The following is a 20,817-nucleotide window of genomic DNA, read 5'->3' as shown; positions in this document are numbered from 1 at the left end:
TTCATTCACTGCTAATCTGGAATTCATCGAATCTCCACTCCAGGCAGTTTTTGTTACACCACTGTTGAATGTCCAAGTAACACAATGCTGATGTTCTGCATACTGTACACACTGGTAGGCATGCTGTTTAACTGGCTATCCACTGAACCCTAGTCAGCTGTTCATTTTCCTCTCCACACAACCCAGATTTCAGAAATCATTGGAATTTTCAGTACCGATTGTTCCATTCATTCACTGCCAATAAGGAATTCATTAAATCTCAACTCCAGGCAGCCTTTCCATACACCACTTGTTAATATCTAAATGCCCCAATGCTGGTTTTCAGCGGCCTGTTCACACTCGCATGTGTGCTGTTCAACTAGCGGTCCACTCCAACCTGGTCAGCTCTTCATTTTCCTGTCCACACAACCCAGACTTAATAAATCTTTCTAATCGCCACTACAGAATGTTCTATTCATTCACTGCCAATCGGAATTCATCGAATCTTCACAGCCCTCCCGTTGATCGTCGATTTGCTCGAGCGGGCCCAGTAACGTCTCCATTGGAGACTTTGTTGTTACTGTGTCTGGCATATCGAATACTCTCGGTAGCTTGCCGGAATCTTCACAGCAGGCAGGATGTTGTTACACCACTGGTGAATATCCAAGTAACCCAATTCTCGTTATCAGCAGCCTGTTCAAACTCGCAGGCCTGCTGTGCAACCGGCTATTCACTCTAACCTGGTCTGCTATTCATTTTCCTGTCCACACAACCCAGACTTCAGAAGTCATTGCAATCTCCACTAAAGAATGTCTCATTCATTCACTGCAAATCTGGAATTCATCTGAATCTCCACTCTAGGTAGGCTTTCATTACAACACTGGTGAATGTCCAAGTAACCCAATGCTGCTATTCAGCGGCCTGTTCACACTCGCAGCCGTGCTGTTCACTGGCAAAGTATTCCACCCTGGTCACCTTTTCATTTCCCTCTCCACAACACCCAGATATGAGAAATCATTGGAATCTCCACTATAGAGTGTGCCCGTCTTTCACTGCGAGTCTGGAATACATCTGAATCTACACTCTACGCAGGCATTCGATACAACCTGGTGAGTCTACCCAGAAACTTGAAATCATCTCAATCTGCACTCTAAAATCATCCATGGGCTTCTTTTCATCTTCCTATCCACACTGCCATTCTGGTGCGAAAGCACAACAGTAAGACGTGTGCATCAATCAGCCAGTTTGGCCGAGCCTGGTTCATTTCCTCGCCCTCTCAGAGAGGCCAGGAAGCAACCAAGAGTATCTGGCCCTCATGCAAAGCCTGGCAAGACATCCTTGAAATAATCCTTATTGCAAAATTATAGTCAACACAAGTCTCCAAACGAAGACGTTACTGAACTTCGCCAGCAAATCAATGAAGTCCAGGCGGACTTGGAGAGTGACAGTGATCCACACTGCTGAGTAGTGATTTCATCTCAATTATCCAATGTATTCGGCCTGTGTTTCTTCTCTTTCTCCAGAAAAACGCGTCGAATTAGAAATCTGACAAGTAAGCATTTGCTCTAAACTCTCTGGAGAGCCCGGCAAGCAACCGAGAGTTTCTTGCCTGCACGGAAGAGACTGGCAAGCTCCCCGTGACGTATTCCATATGCCAGACACAGTAATAACAGAGTCTCCAATGGACACGTTACTGGGCCCGCTCGAACAAATCAATGAACAACGGGAGGGCCTTTACCTTTACCTTTACCTCCCCAGGCCTGCTGTTCAGCTCCCTGTGCAGTCGAATATAATATTCTGTTCATTAAACATGCCACATTAATGAGCGACCTGAGTTCATCTAAATATCAACAGCTACATATCTGGTTTTCATCTGCCTGTGCATTCCATCAAGCTGAAGTTTTCATCATACCATTCACTCTATCCAGGCCTGGTGTGCTTCGACCTAGGAATCAATATAAACCATATGGTACTCTCCCGGTCAACGCCACCCAGTACTGGTGATGATCTTATGCATCTAAAACTAATCAGGGTTGGAATTCTTCTGCGTTACACCACTGGTGAGTCCACCCCGAAACTGAAAATTATCTGAATCTGCACTGTAAAATCATCCATGGGCTGCTTTTCATCTTCCTATCCACACTGCCATTCTGCCTCGCGACGCCAGCCTGGCGGAGCTGTGTTCAATTCCTCGGACTCTCAGAGAGCCCGAGGGGCTACCAAGAGTATCTGACCCTCGGTGCAAAACCGGGCAAGCCACCCGGGAAACATTCCATATGCCGAAATTACAGTCACCACAAGTCTCCAAACGACGACATAACTGAACCACGACAGCAAATCAATGAAGTCCGGGAGGACTGGGAGAGTGACAGCGATCCACACTTCTGAGTAGTGAATTAATCTCAATACCCAATATATTAGGCCTGCGTTTCTACTCCTTCTCCATGACATCGCGTCTAATTAGAAATCTGCCTAGAGAGCATTTGCTGTCAACTCTCCCCAGTCCTTCTATTCGCCTCCAAATCCAGTCGAAAATAGAATTCTGTTCATTAACCCTGCCACACTACCGAGCAACCTGAATTCATCTAAATATCAACGACTACATATCTGGTTTTCATCTGCCTGTGCACTGAATCAAGCCGAAGTTTTCATCATCCTGTTCACTCAGACCTGGCCTGGTATGCATTGACTTCTGAATCAATCGAAATCATATGTTACTGTCCTGGTCAACGCCACCCAGTGGTGGTGATGATCGTATGTCTCTAAAACTTTTCAGGGTTGGGATTTTTCTGCATGTCAAAGTAACCAAATGCTAGTGGTCAGTGGCCTGTTCACATACCGCAGGCATGGTGTTCACTGCCTATCCACCCCACCCTGTTCAGCTCTTCATCTCCTGGTGCCCATTACCCAGAAACTTGAAATCATCTGAATCTGCACTCTAAAATCATCCTTGGGCTGCTGTTCATCTTTCTATCTACTCTGCCATTCTGGCGGGAATGCACAGCAGTAGGACTTGTGTGTCACGCAGCCAGCCTGGCCTAGCCGGGTTCAATTCCTCACCCTCTCAAGAGCCCGGGAAGCTACCGAGAGTATCTGGTCCTCACAGAAAAGTCTGGCAACCTACCGGTTGGGCATTGACTTCTGAATCAATCAAAACCACTCCACCCTGGTCAGCTCTTCATTTTCCTGTCCCCACTGCCCAGACTTCAGAAATCATCGGAATCTCCACTACAGAATGTTCCAATCATTCGCTACCAATCTGGAGTTCATCGAATCGCCACTCCAGGCAGGCTTTCGTTACACCACTGCTAAATGTCCAAGTAACCCAATGCTGGTTTTCAGCGGCCTGTTCACACTCGCAGCCGTTCTGTTCACTGGCTATCTAATCCAACCTGGTGAGCTCTTCATTTTCCTATCCATAACACCAAGATATCAGAAATCATAGGAATCTCCACTACAGAATGTTCCGATCATTCACTGCGAGGCTGGAATACATCTGAATCTCCACTCTACACAGGCATTCGTTATACCACGGGTGAAAATACCCAGAAACTTGAAATCATCTGAATCTGCACTCTAAAATCATCCATGGGCTTCTTTTCATCTTCCTATCTACACTGCCATTCTGGCGGGAAAGCACAACATTAGGACGTGTGCGTCACGCAGCCAGCTTGACCTAGCCGGGTTCAATTCCTCGCCCACTCAAGAGCCCAGGAAGCTACCGAGAGTACCTGGTCCTCGCGGAAAAGCCTGGCAACCACCCGTGAAATGTTCCATATGCCGAAATTACAGTCACCACAAGTCTCCAAACAAAAACGTTACTGAACCGTGCCAGCAAATCAATGAAGTCCGGGAGGACTGGGAGAGTGACAGCGTTCCACACTGTTGAGTATTGAATTTATCTCAATATGCATATGAATTAGGCCTGCGTTTCTTCTCGTTCTCCACGAAATCGAGTCGAAATGGAAATCTGCCATGTGAGAATTTGCTGCCAACTCTCCCTAGGTCTGCTGTTCTGCTCCCTATCCAGTCAAATAATGTATTCTGTACATTAACCCTGCTACACTACCTAGCGACCTGAGTTTATTTAAATTTGAACACCTGCATATCTGTTTTTCATCATCCTGTGCACTCAATCAAGCCTAAATTTTCAGTATACCGTCCACTGTAACCAGGCCTGGTGTGCATAGACTTCTGAATCAATTGAAACCATATGGTACTGTCCCGGTCAACGCCACCTAGTGGTGGTGATGAACGTATGCCTCTAAAACTCATCAGGACTGGGATTCTTCTGCATGTCCCAGTAACCCAATGCTAGTGGTCAGCAGCATGATCACATACCGCAGGCGTGGTGTTCACTGGCTATCCACTCTACCTTGGTCAGCTCTTCATTTCCTGGTGCCATAACCCAGAGTTCTGAAATCATTGATATCGTCACTACAGATTGTTCCATTCATTCACTGCCAATCTGGAATTCATCTGAATCTCCACTCCAGGCAGGCTTTAGTTACAACACTGTTGAATGTCCAAGTAACCCAATGCTGGTTTTCAGTGTATTGTCAAACTCGCATGCGTGCTGTGCAACTGGCTATCAACTCCACCCTGGTCAGCTCTTCACTTTCCTGTCCACACAAGCCAGACTTCAGAAATCATTGCAATATCCACTACAGAATGTTCCATTCATTCAGTGCCAATCTGGAGTTCATCGAATCTCCACTCCAGGCAGGATTCCGTTACACCACTAGTTTATTTCAAAGTAACCCAATGTTGGTTTTCAGCTGTGTGTTCACACTCGCAGTTGTACTGTTCAACTGGCTATCCACTCAAACCTGATAAACTCTTCATTTTCCTGTCCACAAAACCCAGACTTCAGAAGTCATTGGAATCTCCATTACAGACTGTTCTATTCTTTCATTGCCAATCTGGAGTTTAACGAATCTCTATTCCAGGCAGGCTTTTGATTCACCACTGGTGAATGTCCAAGTAAACCGATGCTGCATTTCAGCTGCCTTTTCACACTCGCATGCTGCTGTTCAACTGGCTATCCACGCCACACTGCTCATCTATTCATTTTCCTGAACACACATTCCAGACTTCAGAAATCATTGAAATCTCCCCTACAGAATGTTCCATTAATTCTCTGCGAACCTGGCATTCATCTGAATCTCCATTCCAGGCAGGCTTTCGTAACACCACTGGTGAATATCCAAGTAACCCAATGCTGGTTTTCAGCGGCCTGTTCACACTCACAGGTGTGCTGTTCAACTAGCTGTCCACTCAATTCTATTCATCATTGACTGCGAATCTGAAATTCATCTGAAACTCCACTCCAAGCAGGCTTTTGTTACACCCCTTTGAATGTGAAATTATCCCAATGCTGGTTTTCAGAGGCCTGTGCTGTTCACTGGCTCTCCACTCCACCCTGGTCAGCTCTTCTTTTTCCTGTCCACAGAACTCAGACATCAGAAATCATTGGAACCTCCATTACAGAATGTTCCATTCATTCAGTGCCAATCTGGAGTTCATCGAATCTCCACTCCAGGCAGGATTCCGTTACACCACTAGTTTATTTCAAAGTAACCCAATGTTGGTTTTCAGCTGTGTGTTCACACTCGCAGTTGTGCTGTTCAACTGGCTATCCACTCAACCCTGGTAAACTCTTCATTTTCCTGTCCACACAACCCAGACTTCAGAATTCATTGGAATCTCCATTACAGACTGTTCTATTCTTTCATTGCCAATCTGGAGTTTAACGAATCTCCATTCCAGGCAGGCTTTCGATTCTCCATTCCAGGCAGAATCTCCACTACAGAATGTTCCATTTATTAACTGCTATTCTGGAATACATTTTAATCTCCACTCTGCGCAGATATTCGTTACAGCACTGGTATGTCTACGCAGAAATTTGAAATCATCTAATTCTGCACTCTGAAATAATCCATGGAGTACTTTTCATCTTCCTATCAACAATGCCATTCTCGTGCGAAAGCACTGCATTAGGAAGTGTGCATCACGCAGCCAGCCTGGCCGAGCCGGGTTCAATTTTTAGCCCTCTCATAGAGCCCCGGAATCTACCGAGAGTATCTGGCCCTCGTGGCAAAGCCTGAAAAGACACCCGTGAAATATTCCTTATGCCAAAATTACAGTCACCACAGGTGTCCAAACAAAGACGTTACTAAACCGCGCCAGCAAATCAATGAAGTCCGGGAAGACTGGGAGAGTGACAGTGATCCACACTGCTGAGTAGTGAATTCATCTCAATATCCAATGTATTAGGCCTGCGTTTCTTCTCGTTCTCCACGAAATCGAGTCGAATTAACAATATGCCAAGTGAGCATTTATTGTCAACTCTCCCCAGGCCTGCTGTTCTGCTCCCAATCCAGCCGAATGTAGTATTCTGTTCATTAACCCTGCCACACTACCGAGCGATCTGAGTTCTTCTAAATATCGACACGTACATATCTGGTTTTCATCTGCCTGTGCACTCAATGAAGCCGAAGTTTTCATCATCCCGTTCACTCTAACCAGGCCTGGTGTGCATCGACCTCTAAATCAATCAAAACCATAAGGACTCTCCCGGTCAACGCCACCCAGTGGTGGTGATGATCTTATGCCTCTAAAACTCGTCAGGTTTGGGATTCTTCTGCAAGTCCCAGGAAACCAATGCTAGTGGTCAGCGGCCTGTTCACATACCGCAGGCGTGCTGTTCAACTGGCTATCCACTCAACCCTTGTTCGCACTTCCTTTTCCTGTCCACACAAACCAGACTTCAGAAACCATTGGAATCTCCACTTCAGATTGTTCCATTCATTCACTGTGAATCTGGAATTCATCTGAATCTCCACTCCAGGCAGTGTTTCATTACACCACTGTTGTATGTCCAAGTAACCCAATGCTGATTGTCAGTGTCCTGTTCAAACTCGCGTGAGTGCTATTCAACTGGCTATCATCTCCACCCTGGTCAGCTCTTCCTTTTCCTGTCCACGCAACCCAGACTACAAAAATCATTGGAATCTCCACTACAGAAGGTTCCATTCATTCACTGCTGATCTGCAGTTCTTCGAATCTCCATTCTAGGCAGGCCTTCGTTACACCACTGTTGAATGTCCAAGTAACCCAATGATGGTTTTCACCCACCTGTGCTTTTCACTGGTTATCCACTTCACCCTGGTTAGTTCTTCATTTTCCTGTCTACACTACCCAGACATCAGTCATTAATGGAATCTCCACTACAGAATGTTACGGTCATTCACTGCGAGTCTGGAATACATCTGAACCTCCACTCTACGCAGGCATTCGTTACACCACTGGACAGTATACCCAGAAACTTGAAAACATCTGAATCTGCACTGTAAAATCATCCATGGGCTGCTTTTCATCTTCCTATCCACACTGGCATTCTGGCACGAAAGCACAGCAGTAGGACATTTGTGTCACGCAGACAGCCTGGCCGGGCCGGGTTCAATTCCTCGCCCTCTCAGAGAGCCCGTGAAGCTACCGAGAGTATCTGGCCCTCGTGGCAAAGCTTGGCAAGACACCCTGGAAATATTGCATATGCCAAAATTACAATCACCACAAATCTCCAAACGAAGACGCAACTGAACCGTGCAAGCAAATCAATGAAATCCGGCAGGACTGGGAGAGTGACAGCAATTCACACTGCTGAGTATTGAATTCATCTCAATATCCAATGTATTAGGCCTGCGTTTCTTCTTGTTCTCCACGAAAAGGAGTCGAATTAGAAATCTTCCAATTGAGCATTTGCTGTCAACTCTCTCCAAGCCTGCTGTTCAGCTCCATATCCAGTCGAATATAGTATTCTGTTCATTAACCCTGCCAGAATACCAAGCGACCTGAGTTCATCTAAATATCAACATCTACATATCTGGTTTTCATCTGCCGGTGCACTCAATCAAGCCGAAGTTTTAATCATCCCATCGACTCTAACCAGGCCTGGTGTGCATCGACTTCTGAATCAATCAAAACCATATGTTAGACTCCCGGTCCGGTCAATGCCACCAAGAGGTGGTGATGATCGTAGGCCTCTAAAACTCGTCAGAGTTGGGATTCTTCTGCATGTCCCAGTAACCTAATGCTAGTGGTCGGCGGCCTATTCACAAACCGCAGGCGTGGTGTTCACTGGCTCTTCACTCCACCATGGTCAGCTCTACATTTCCTGGTGCCTATAACCCAGAGTTCTGAAATCATTGGTATTTCCACTACATAATGTTCCATTCATTTACTGTGAATCTGGAATTTATCTGAATCTCCACTCCAGGCACTCTTTGGTTACACCACTGGTGAATATCCAAGTGACCCAATGCTGGTTGAACTCGCAGGCGTACTGTTCAAATGGCTCTCCACTCCACCCTGGTCAGAATTTCATTTTCCTGTTCACACAACCCAGACTTCAGAAATCATTGGAATCTCCACTACAGAATGTTCCATTCATTCAATGCCAATCTGGAGTTCATCGAATCTCTAAACCAGGCAGGCTTTTGCAACAGCACTGGTGAATGTGCAAGTAACCCAATGCTGGTTTTGAGCGTTCTGTTCACACTCGCAGGGATGCTGTTCAACTGGCTATCCCTCAACTCTGGTCAGAACTTCATTTCCCTGTCCACACAACACAGACTTCAGAAATCATTTGAATTTCCACTACAGATGTTCCATTCATTCACTGCCAATCTGGATCATCTGAATCTCCACACCAGGCAGGCTTCCGTTACATCACTGGTGAATGTCCAAGTAATCCAATGCTGGTTTTCAGCGTCCTGTTCTCATTCGCAGGCATGCTGTTCAACTGGCTATATACTCCACCCTGGTCATCTCTTCCTTTCCTTTCCACACATTCCAGACTTCATAAATCATTGGAATCTGCACTACAGAGTGTTCCATTCATTCACTGCGAATCTGGAATTCATCTGAATCTCCACTCCAGGCAGGCTTTCGTTTCATCGCTGTTGAATATCCAAGTAACCCAATGCTGGTTTTCAAAGTCCTGTTCACACTCGCAGGCGTGCTGTTTAAATGGCTATCCATTCAACACTGATCACCACTTCATTTTCCTATCCACAAAACCCAGACGTCAGCAATCATTGGAATCTCCACTACAGAATGTTCCATTCATTCACTCCCAATCTGGAGTTCTTCGAACCTCCACTCTAGGCAGGCTTTCATTAAACCAGTGGTAAATGTCCAAGTAACCAAATGCTGCTTTTCAGCGGCCTGTTCACACTCGCAGGTGTGCTGTTCAACTGGCTATCCACTCCACTCGGGTCAGCTCTTCATTTTCCTGTCCACACAACCCAGACTTCAGAAATCATTGGAATCTCCACTACAGAATGTTCCATTCATTCACTGCCAATCTGGAGTTCTTCGAATCTCCACTCTAGGCAGGCTTTCGTTACACCACTGGTGAATATCCAAGTATCCCAATGAAGATTTTCAGCGGCATGTGTTGTTCACTGTCTATCTACTCCACCCTGGTGAGATCTTCATTTTCCTGTCTATAGAACCCAGACATCAGAAATCTTTGGAATCTTTACTACAGTATGTTCCGGTCATTCACTGCGAGTCGGGAATACATCTGAATCTCCACTCTAAGCAGGCATTCATTACAGCCATGTCAATTCTACCTAAAAACTTGAAATCATCTGAATCTGCACTCTAAAATCATCCATGGACTGCTTTTCATCTTCTTATGGACTTTCTGGCGCAAAAGCACAGCAGTAAGACGAGTTCGTAACACAGCCTGAAGAGCCGAGCAGGGTTCAAATCCTCGCCCTCTCAGAGAGCCCGCGAAGCTACCGAGAATATCTGGCCCTCGTGGAAAGCCTGGCAAGACACCTGTGAAATATTCGATACGCCATAATTACAGTCACCACAAGTCTACAAACGAAGACGCTACTGAACCGCGCCAGCAAATCAATGAAATCCGGGAGGATGGGGAGAGTGACAGTCTACCACACTGCTGAGTAGTGAATTCATCTCAATATCCAATGTATTAGGCCTGCGTTTCTTCTCGTTCTCCAGGAAATCGCGTCGAATTAGAAATCTGCCAAGTGAGCATTTCCTGTCAAATATCACCAGGCCTGCTGTTCAGCTCCCTATCCAGTCGAATATACTATTTTGTTCATTAACCCTGCCACACTACCAAGCGACCTGTGTTCATCTAAATATCATCACCTGCATATCTTGTTTTCATCTGCTGTGCACTCGATAAAGGTGACGTTTTCATCATCCCGTCCACTCTAACCAGGCCTGGTGTGCATCGACTTCTGAATCAATCGAAACCATATCATATTCTCCAGGTCAACGCCACTCAGTGGTGGTGATGAACATATGCCTCTAAAACTCGTCATGGTTGGAATTCTTCTCCATGTCCCAGTAACACAATGCTAGTGGTCAGCGGCCTCTTCACATATCGCAGGCGTGGTGTTCACTGGCTATCCACTCCACCCTGGTCAGCTCTTCATGTCCTGGTGCCCATAACCCAGAGTTCTGAAATCATTGGAATCTCCACTACAGAATGTTCCATTCATTCACTATGAAACTGGAATTCATATGAATGTCCACTCCAGGCAGGCTTTCGTTACACCACTGTTGAATGTCGAAGTAACCCAATGCTAGATTCAGCAGCCGGTTCACACTCACAGCCATGCTGTTAAACTGGCAATCCACTCAACCATGGTTAGCTCTTCATTTTCCTGTCCACACAACCTACACTTCAGAAACCATTAGAATCTCCACTACAGAAAGTTCCACTCATTCACTGACAATCTGGAATTCATCGAATCACCAATTTAGGCAGGCTTTCGTTACACCAATGGTGAATATAAAAGTAACCTGATACTGGTTTTCAGCCGCCTCTTCACACTCGCAGGCGTGCTCTTCACTGGCTATCCAGTCCACCCTGGTCAACTCTTCATTTTTATGTCCACACAACCTAGAATTCAGAAACTATTGAAATCTCCATTACAGAATGTTCCATTCATTCACTGCCAGTATGGAATTCATAGAATCTCCCCACCAGGCAGGCTTTCGTTACGCCACTGGTGAATACAAAATACTGGTTTTCAGCGGTCTGTTCACACTGGCAGGCGTGCTGTTTAACTGGCCATCCAATCCAACCAGGTAAGGTCTGCATTTTCCTGTCCACAAAACGCAAACTTCAGAAACCAATGGAATCTCCACTACAGAATGTTCCATACATTCACTGCCAATCTGCAATCCATCGAATCTCCACTCAAGACAATTTTTTGCTACACAACTGGTGAATGTCCAATGAACCCAATGCTGGTTTTCAACGTCCTGTTCACACCTGCAGGCGTCCTGTTCAACTTACGACAAAATCCACCCTGGTCAGCTCTTCATTTTCCAGTCCACACAACCCAGACTTCAGAAATCAGAGGAATCTCCACTACAGAATGTTCGATTCTTTCACTGCCAATCTGGAGTTCATCGAATCTCCACTCCAGGCAGGCTTTCTTTACAGCACTGGTGAATGTCTAAGTAACACAATGCTGGTTTTCAGCGGCCTGTTCACACCCGCAGGCATGCTGTTCAACTGGCTATCCACTCCATTCTGGTCAGATCTTCCTTTTCCTGTCCACACAACCCAGACTTCAGCAATCATTGGAATCTCCACTACAGAATGTTCCATTCATTCACTGCCAATCTGGAGTTCATCAAATATCCAAACCAGGCAGGCTTTTGCAACACCACTATTCAATGTTCAAGTAATGCAATGCTGGTTTTGAATGGTCTTGTTCACACTCGCAGGCGGGTTGTTCAACTGGCTATCCACTCAACTCTGGTCAGCACTTCATAATCTTGTTCACACAACCCAGACTTAGGAAATCATTGGAATCTCCACTGTAGAATATTCCATTCATTCAGTGCGAATCTGCATCATCTGAATCTCCACTCCAGGCAGGCTTTGGTAACACCACTGGTGAATATCCAAATAATCAAATGCTTGTTTTCAGCGTCCTCTTCACATTCGCACGTGTGCTGTTCAACTGGCTAGCCACTCCACCTTGGTTAGCTCTTCATTTTCCTGTCAACACAACCCAGACTTCATAAATCATTTGATTCTCCACTACAGTATGTTCTATTTATTCAGTGCGAATCTGGATCATCTGAATCTCCACTCCAGGCAGGCTTTCGTTACACCACTGATGAATGTCCAAGTAACCCAATGCTGCTTTTCATCGTCCTGTTCACAATCGCAGGCGTACTTTTCAACTGGCTATACACTCCACAATGGTCAGTTCTTTCTTTTGCTGTCCACACATTCCAGACCTCAGAAATCATTGGAATCTCCACTAAAGAATGTTCCATTCATTCACTGCGAATCTGGAATTCATCTGAATCTCCACTCCAGGCAGGCATTCGTTACACCGCTGGTGAATTTCCAAGTAACTCAATGCTGGTTTTCAGCGTCCTGTTCACACTCACAGGCCTGCTGTTCAACTGGCTATCCACTCAACCGTGTTCAGCACTTTATTTTCCTGTCCACACAACGTAGATTTCAGAAACCATTGGAATTTCCACTACAGAATGTTCCATTCATTCACTGCCAATCTGGAATTCATCGAATCTCCACTCCAGGCAGGCTTACATTACACCACTGGTGAATGTACAAGTAACCCAATGCTGGTGTTCAGCGTCCGGTTCACACTCGCGGGCGTGCTGTTCAACTGGCTATACACTCCACACGGGTCAGCACTTTCTTTTCCTGTCCACAAACCCAGACTTCAAAAATAATTGGAATCTCCACTACAGAATTTTCCATTCATTCACTGCTGGAGTTCATCGAATCTCCACTCCAGGCAGGCTTTCATTACACGACTGGTGAATGTCCAAGTAACCCACTGATGGATACAGCGGGCTGTGCTGATCACTGGCTATCCAGTCCTCCTTGTTCAGCTCTTCATTTTCCAGACCACAGATATAAGACACCGGGAATCATTGGAATCTCCACTACAGAATGTTCCGTTCATTCACTGCGAGTCTGGAATACATCCGAAACTCCAACTTTACGCAGCCATTCGTTATACCACTGGAGAGTCTCCACAGAAACTTGAAATCATCTGAATCTACACTCCAAAATCATCCATTGGCTGCTTTTCATCTTCCTATTATCACTGCCATTCTGACGATATAGCACAGCAGTAGGGCGTGTGCATCATGCAGCCAGCCTGGCTGAGTCAAGTTCAACTCCTAGCCCTCTCAGAGAGCCCAGGAAGCTAGCGAGAGTTTCTGGCCCTCATGGAAAAGCATAGCAAGACACCTGGGAAATATTCCATATGCCAAAATTACAGTCACCACAAGTCTTCAAACGAAAACACTAAGGAACCGCGCCAGCAAATCAAAGTAGTCAGGGAGGACTGGGAGAGTGACAGCGATCCACACTGCTGAGTAGTGAATTCATCTCAATATCCAATGTATAATGCCTGCGATTCTTCTGGTTATCCACGAAATCGAGTCGAATTAGAAATCTGCCAACTGAGCATTTCCTGTCAACTCTCCCCAGGCATGCTGTTCAGCTCCCTATCCAGTCGAATATAGTATTCTTTTCATTAACCCTGCCACACTAGGGAGCGACCTGAGTTCTTCTAAATATCAACACGTACATATCTGCTTTTCATCTGCCAGTGCACTCAATCAAGCCAAAGTTTTCATCATCCCGTCCACTCTAACCAGGCCTGGTGTGCATCGACTTCTGAATTTATCGAAACCATATGGTATTCTCCAGTCAATGCCAAACAGTGGTGATGATAATCGTATTCAACTAAAACTCGTCAGGTCTGGGATTCTTCTGCAAGTCCCAGTAATGCAATGGTAGTGGTCAGCGGCCTGTTCACATACCACAGGCGTGGTGTTCACTGGCTATCCACTCCACCCTGGTCAGCTCTTCATATCCTGGTGCCCATAACCCAGAGTTCTGAAATCATTGGAATCTCCACTACAGAATGTTCCATTCATTCGCTGACAATTTGGAATTTATCGAATCTCCACTCCAGGCAGGATTTCGTTACACCACTGGTGAATATCCAAGTACCCCAACGCTGGTTTTTCGTACCCTGTTCACACTTGCCAGTGCGATATTCAACTGGCTATCCACTCCAACCTGATCAGCTCTTCATTTTCCTGTCCACATAACCCAGACTTTAGAAATCAATGGAATCTCCACTACAGAATGTTACATTCATTCACTCCCAATCTGGAACTCATCGAATTTCCACTCCAGGCAGGATTTTGTTTCACTAGTGTTGAATGTCCAAGTAACCCAAGGCTGGTTTTCAGCAGACTGTTCACACTCGCAGGAGTGCTGTTCAACTGGCTATACACTCAACCCTGGTCAGCTCTTCATTTTCCTGTCCACATAACCTAGACTTCAGAAACGTTATAATCTCCACTACAGAATGCTCCCTCCATTCAATGCTGATCTGGAATTCATCGAATCTCCACTCCAGGCAGGCTTTCGTCACACGACTGGTGAATATTCAAGTAACCAATGCTGGTTTTCAGCGTTCTGTTCATATTCGCATGTGTGCTGTTCAACTGGCAATCAACTCCTCAGTGGTCAGATTATTCTTTTCCTGTCCACACAAAACAGACTTCAGAATTCATTGGAATCTCCACTACAAACTGTTCCATTGATTCACTTCCAATCTTGAATTCATAGAATATCCAACTCCAGGCAGGCTTTCGTTACACCACTGATGATGTCCAAGTAATCCAATGCTGGATTTCAGAGGCCTGATCACACTCGCAGGCGTGCTGTTCAACTCGCTGTCCACTCAACCCTGGACAGCTCTTCATTTTCCTGTCCACAGAAGCCAGACTTCAGAAGTAATTGGAATCTCCACTACAGAATGTTCCATTCATTCACTCCCAATCGGGAATTCATCGGATCTCCACTCCAGGCAGGATTTCGTTACAGCACTGGTGAATATCCAAGTAACACAATGTTGGTTTTCAGCAGCCTGTTCAAACTCGCAGGCTGCTGTTCAACTGGATATCCACTCTACCCTTCTCTCCTCTTCATTTTCCTGTCAACACAACCCAGACTTCAGAAATCATTGGAATCTCCCCTAGAGAATGTTCCATTAATTCTTTGCGAACCTGGTATTCAACTGAATCTCCACTCCAGGCAGGCTTTCTTACACATCTGGTGAATATCCAAGTAACCCAATGTTGGTTTTCAGCAGCCTGTTCAAACTAGCAGGCTGCTGTTCAACTGGATATCCACTCTACCCTGCTCTCCTCTTCATTTTCCTGTCAACACAACCCAGACTTCAGAAATCATTGGAATCTCCCCTAGAGAATGTTCCATTAATTCTCTGCGAACCTGGTATTCAACTGAATCTCCACTCCAGGCAGGCTTTCGTTACACATCTGGTGAATATCCAAGTAACCCAATGCTGGTTTTCAGCAGCCTGTTCACACTCACCGGCATGCTGTTCAACCAGCTATCCACTCAAATCCATTAATTCACTGTGAATCTGGAATTCATCTTAAACTCCACTCCAGGCAGGCTTTCGTTACGCCACTGGTGAATGTACAAGTAACCCAATGCTGGTTTTCATCGGCCTGTGCTGTTCACTGCCTCTCCACTCCACCCTGGTCTGCTCTTCATTTTCCTGTCCACAGAACTCAGACATCAGAAATCATTGGAATCTCCACTACAGAATGTCCCGATCATTCACTGCGTGTCTGGAATACATCTGAATTTCCACTCTGCGCAGGCATTCGTTACATCATGTGTATGTCTACCCAGAAACTTGAAATAATCTGAATCTGCACTCTGAAATAATCCATGAGCTGCTTTTCATCTTCCTATCCACACCGCCATTCTTGCGCGAAAGTACAGCAGTAGGATGTGTGCGTCACGCAGACATCCTGGCTGAGCCAGTTTCAATTCCTAGCCCTATCAGAGAGCCCCGGAAGCTACGGAGAGTATCTGGACCTTGTGGCAAAGCCTGGCAATCCACCCGTGAAATATTCCTTATGCCAAAATTACAGTCACCAAAAGTATCCAAACAAAGACGTTACTGAACCACGCCAGCAAATTAATGAAGTCCCGGAAGACTGGGAGTGTGACAGTGATCCACACTGCTGAGTAGTGAACTCATCTCAATATCCAATGTATTAGGCCTGCGTTTCTTCTCGTTCCCCATGAAATTGAGTCGAATTAAAAATCTGCCAAGTGAGCATTTGCTGTCAACTCTCCCCAGGCCTGCTCTTCTGCATGAAATCCAGCCGAATGTAGAATTCTGTTCTTTAACCCTGCCACACTACCGAGCGACCTGAGTTCTTCTAAATATCAACACGTACATATCTGGTTTTCATCTGCCTGTGCACTCAATCAAGCCAAAGTTTTCATCATCCCATCCACTCTAACCAAGCCTGGTGTGCATCGACTCCTGAATCAATCTAAACCATATGGTACTCTCCCGGTCAACGCCACCCAGTGGTGTTGATGGTCGTATACCTCTAAAACTAGTCAGGGTTGGGATTCATCTACATGTCCCAGTAACCCAAGGCTGGTTTTCAGCGGCGTGTTCACACTCGCAGGCGTGCTCTTCACTGGCTACCCACTCTACTCTGTTTAGGTCTTCATTTCCTCGTGCCAATAACTCAGAGTTCTAAAATCATTGGTATCTCCACTACCGAATGTTCAATTCATTCACTTCGAATCTGGAATTCATCTGAATCTCCACTCCACCCAGGCTTTCGTTACACCTCTGGTCAATGTCCAAGTAACCCAATGCTTGTTTCAGTGGCCTGTTAACACTTGCAGGCGTACTTTTCAACTTGCTATCCACTCAATCCTGGTCAGCTCTTAATTTTCATGTCCACACAACACTGACTTCAGAAATCATTGGAATGTCCACTACAGACTGTTCCATTCACTCACTGCCAATCTGGAGTCCATCGAATCTCCACTCCAGGCAGGCTTTCGCTGCACACTGGTGAATGTCCAAGTAACCCAATGCTGGTTTTCAGCGTCATTTTTCACACTCGCAGGAGTGCTGTTCAACTGGCTACACACTCCACCCTGGTCTTGTCTTCATCTTCCTGTCCACACAACCCAGACTTCAGAAATCATTGGAATCTCCACTACATAATTTTCCATTCATTCACTGCCAATCTGGAGTTCATCAAATCTCCACTCCAGGCAGGCTTTGTCTTGCAGTACACGGAGCTTACGTCTATCAGGTTACACTCACCACAGTGCTCCCGAGTCATTCCTATTACTTTGTTTGTCTGTAAACACTGCTATGCTCTGTTCCTCAACCAATTTGTAATGTCTCATCCTTCTTAGACACTGAAGTTTTACTATAAGTTAATATTGCCTTTCTCCTCTCCTGATGTCTTTTGAGCAGTTTACTTTAATGCAATGTCCTTTTTTATAGATACAGGAAGACAATTAATTAATATGTTCTTTAACTTAGGAATTGATTGGCTTAGAATATTATTCATTCCTGGGCATCTGCCTTCTCAACTTAAGCCTCAGTTGTCCTCACTTCCTAGCACCCAAGGGCAGGTTTCCGACGTGGCACTGGATGGAACCAGGGCAAGCCGGTAAGTTATGTGCTACCCTGGCATCGCAATGAGCCTGGCCAAGGTGCCAAAATTCTTAACTATCAGTTAAGAGTTTGATCATAGGCAAATGCTGTCATGATCCAAATATAACGATGAGACTAGGACCCTGCTACTAGGAATAGGAAAGCTACCTGGCCTGTGCACTGGAGTCTGAGATTGAGATGGCCCTGGGAGAGCAATTCTATAAGCTCAAGGTATTTCTTACTGTTTCCATACAAAATGATTAATATTATGTATGCTTATATGTTGGTTGGACAAGGAGAGGTGAAACACATCCTAGAAGCATTTTTCCTGTGTGTCCTGACTAACATGGATGAGACTGAACTTTCTCCCCTTCAAACTGCCTTCAGTAAATGATTTCAGTATATTGAGGCAGTTTCTCTTATCTCACAGGAAACTAGCTGGCCTTAGGTATGCAGATCCCAGATGCTAAGCCAGGCCTGATCTTTGGAATGTAGATGCCTGGCTCCAAGCTGGTTGATTTTGGAGTTGTAGATTTCAAGCTCTACCAGACTTGTCTTTGTTGTGCTAATCCAAGTGTTTGTAGTTTGTAAAAGGATTACTGGCCTGCGGATGTAAAGAAACAATGTATGTTGTGCCTCAATATTCTTTCTGTAACTCCTTTTGATGACATAACTAAATTGTGCCCTTTAGAGGTACTATGATCTATATAAGGGATATTTCAGGGCTCTCTGGGGGACATGTGCATCAGAGAACCTGGGAAGATGGGACTGAGGACAGAAGTTGAGAGAACAAAGGTGCACGTGCTTGAGAGATCCTGGGGCCTTCATGAAATACATCTCTTCCGTGTAATAAACTGCTGCTAAGACCAACCCGCTTGGCCCCTGTTTCCTTCCTTCACCTGACAATCACCATCGACGTCCCTGGAGTGGGGAAACGGCCTGAACGCAGGCCTTTTTATTTTTTGTGTGTTTACACACAAAACCACTGGTAAATGCTAAACCACTGGTAAATGTCCAAGTAACCCAATGCTGGTTTTCAGCGGCCTGTTCACACTCGCAGACGTGCTGTTCAACAGGCTCTCCACACCAACTTGGTCAGCTCTTCCTTTTCCTGTTCACACAACCCATATTTCTGAAATTATTGGAATCTCCACTACAGAATGGTCCATTCATTCACTGCCAATCTGGAGTTCTTCGAATCTCCACTCCAGTCATGCTTTCGTTACACCACTGGTTAATATCCAAGTAACCCAATGCTTGTTTTCAGCATCCCGTTCACACTCTCAGTCATGCTCTTCAAATGGCTATCCAGTGCAACCTAGTCAGCTCTTCATTTTCCTGTCCACACAACCTTGACTTCAGCAGCCATTGGAATCTCCACTACAGAATGTTCCATTCATTCACTGCCAATCTGAATTCACCGAATCTCCACTTTAGGCAGGCTTTCGTTACACCAATGGTGAATATCCAAGTAACCCAATGCTGGTTTTGAGCTTCCTGCTCACACTCGCAGTCGTGCTGTTCAACTAGATATCCACTCCAACCTGGTCAGCTCTTCATTTTCCTGTCCTCACAACCCAGACTTCAGAAATCATTGGAATCTCCACTACAGAATGTTCCATTCATTCACTGCTATTCTGGATTTCATCTAAATCTACACTCCAGGGAGTCTTTCGTTACACCACTTGTGAATGTCCAAGTAACTCAATGATGGTTTTCACCGGCCTGTGCTCAACTCTGGCTGTCCACTCCACCCTGTGCATCCCTTCATTTTCCGGTCCACACAACCCAGACATCCGAAATCATTGGAATCCCCACTGCAGAATGTTCTGGTCATTCACTGCAAGTCTGCAATACATCTGAATCTCCACTCTGCGCAGGCATTCGTTACAGCACTTGTATGTCTACCAGAAACTTGAAGTGATCTGAATTTGCACTCTAAAATCATCCAGGTGCTGCTTTACATCTTCCTATCCACACTGCCATTCTGGCGCGAAAGCACAACAGTAGGACATATGCGTCACGCAGCCAGCCTGGCCGAGCCGGGTTCAATTCCTCGTTCTCTCAGAGAGCCCGGGAAGCTACCAAGAGTGTCGGGCCCTCGTGAAAAACCTGGCAAGACATCTGTGAACTATTCTATATGCCAAAATTAGACTCACCACATGTCTCCAAACGAAGATGCTACTGAACCTCTCCAGCAAATCAATGAAGTCCGGGAGGACTGGGAGAGTAACAGTGATCCACACTGCTGAGTAATGAATTAATGTCAATATATAAGGTATAAAGAATGTGTTTCTTCTCGTTCACCTCGAAATCGAGATGAATTCGAAATCTGCCAAGTGAGCATTTGCTGTCAACTCTCCCCAGGCCTGCTGTTCAGCTCCCTATCCAGTCGAATACAGTTTTCTGTTTATGAACCCTGCCACACTACCGAGCAACCTGAGTTCATCTAAATATCAACACTTACATATCTGGTTTTCACTGCCTGTGCACTCAATCAAGCCTAAGTTATCTTCATCCCGTGCACTCTTTGGTTACACCACTGGTAATATCCAAGTAACTCAATGTTGGTTTTCAGCGGAGTATTCATACTCGCAGGTGGACTGTTCAACTGGCTATCCACTCCATCCTGGTCAGCTCTTCCTTTTCCTGTCCACACACCCCAGACTTCAGAAATTATTGGAATCTCCACTACAGAATATTCCATTCATTTGCTGCCAATATGGAGTTCTTCGAATCTCTACACCAGGCAGGCTTTCGTTACACCAGTGGAAAATGTCCACGCAACCCAATGATGGTTTTCAGCTAGCTTTTTCTGTTCACTGGCTATCCAGTCCACCCTGGTGATTTCTTCATTTTCCTGTCCACAGAATCCAGACATCAGAAATCATTGGAATCTCCACTATAGTTTGTTCCGGTAATTCACTGCGAGTCTGGAATACATCTGAATATCCACTCTGCGCAGGCATTCGTTACAGCACTGGTTTGTCTACCCAGAAACTTGAAATTATCTGAATCTGCACTCTAAAATCTTCAATGGGCTGCTTTTCATCTTCCTGTCAACAGTGCCATTCTGTCGCGAAAGCAGAGCTGTTTGACGACTGCATCACGCAGCCAGCCTGGCCTAGCCGGGTTCAATTCTTCGCCTGCTCAGAGAGCCCGGGAAGCTACCGAGAGTATCTGGCCCTCGTGGCAAAGCCTGGCAAGACACCCGGGAAATATTTCATATTCCAAAATTACAGTCACCACAAGTCTA

This window comes from Sorex fumeus, unplaced genomic scaffold (assembly GCF_029834395.1).
Source record: "Sorex fumeus unplaced genomic scaffold, SorFum_2.1 ptg000087l, whole genome shotgun sequence".
Classification (NCBI taxonomy): Eukaryota; Metazoa; Chordata; class Mammalia; order Eulipotyphla; family Soricidae; genus Sorex; species Sorex fumeus.
This window is presented reverse-complemented; position numbering follows the sequence as displayed.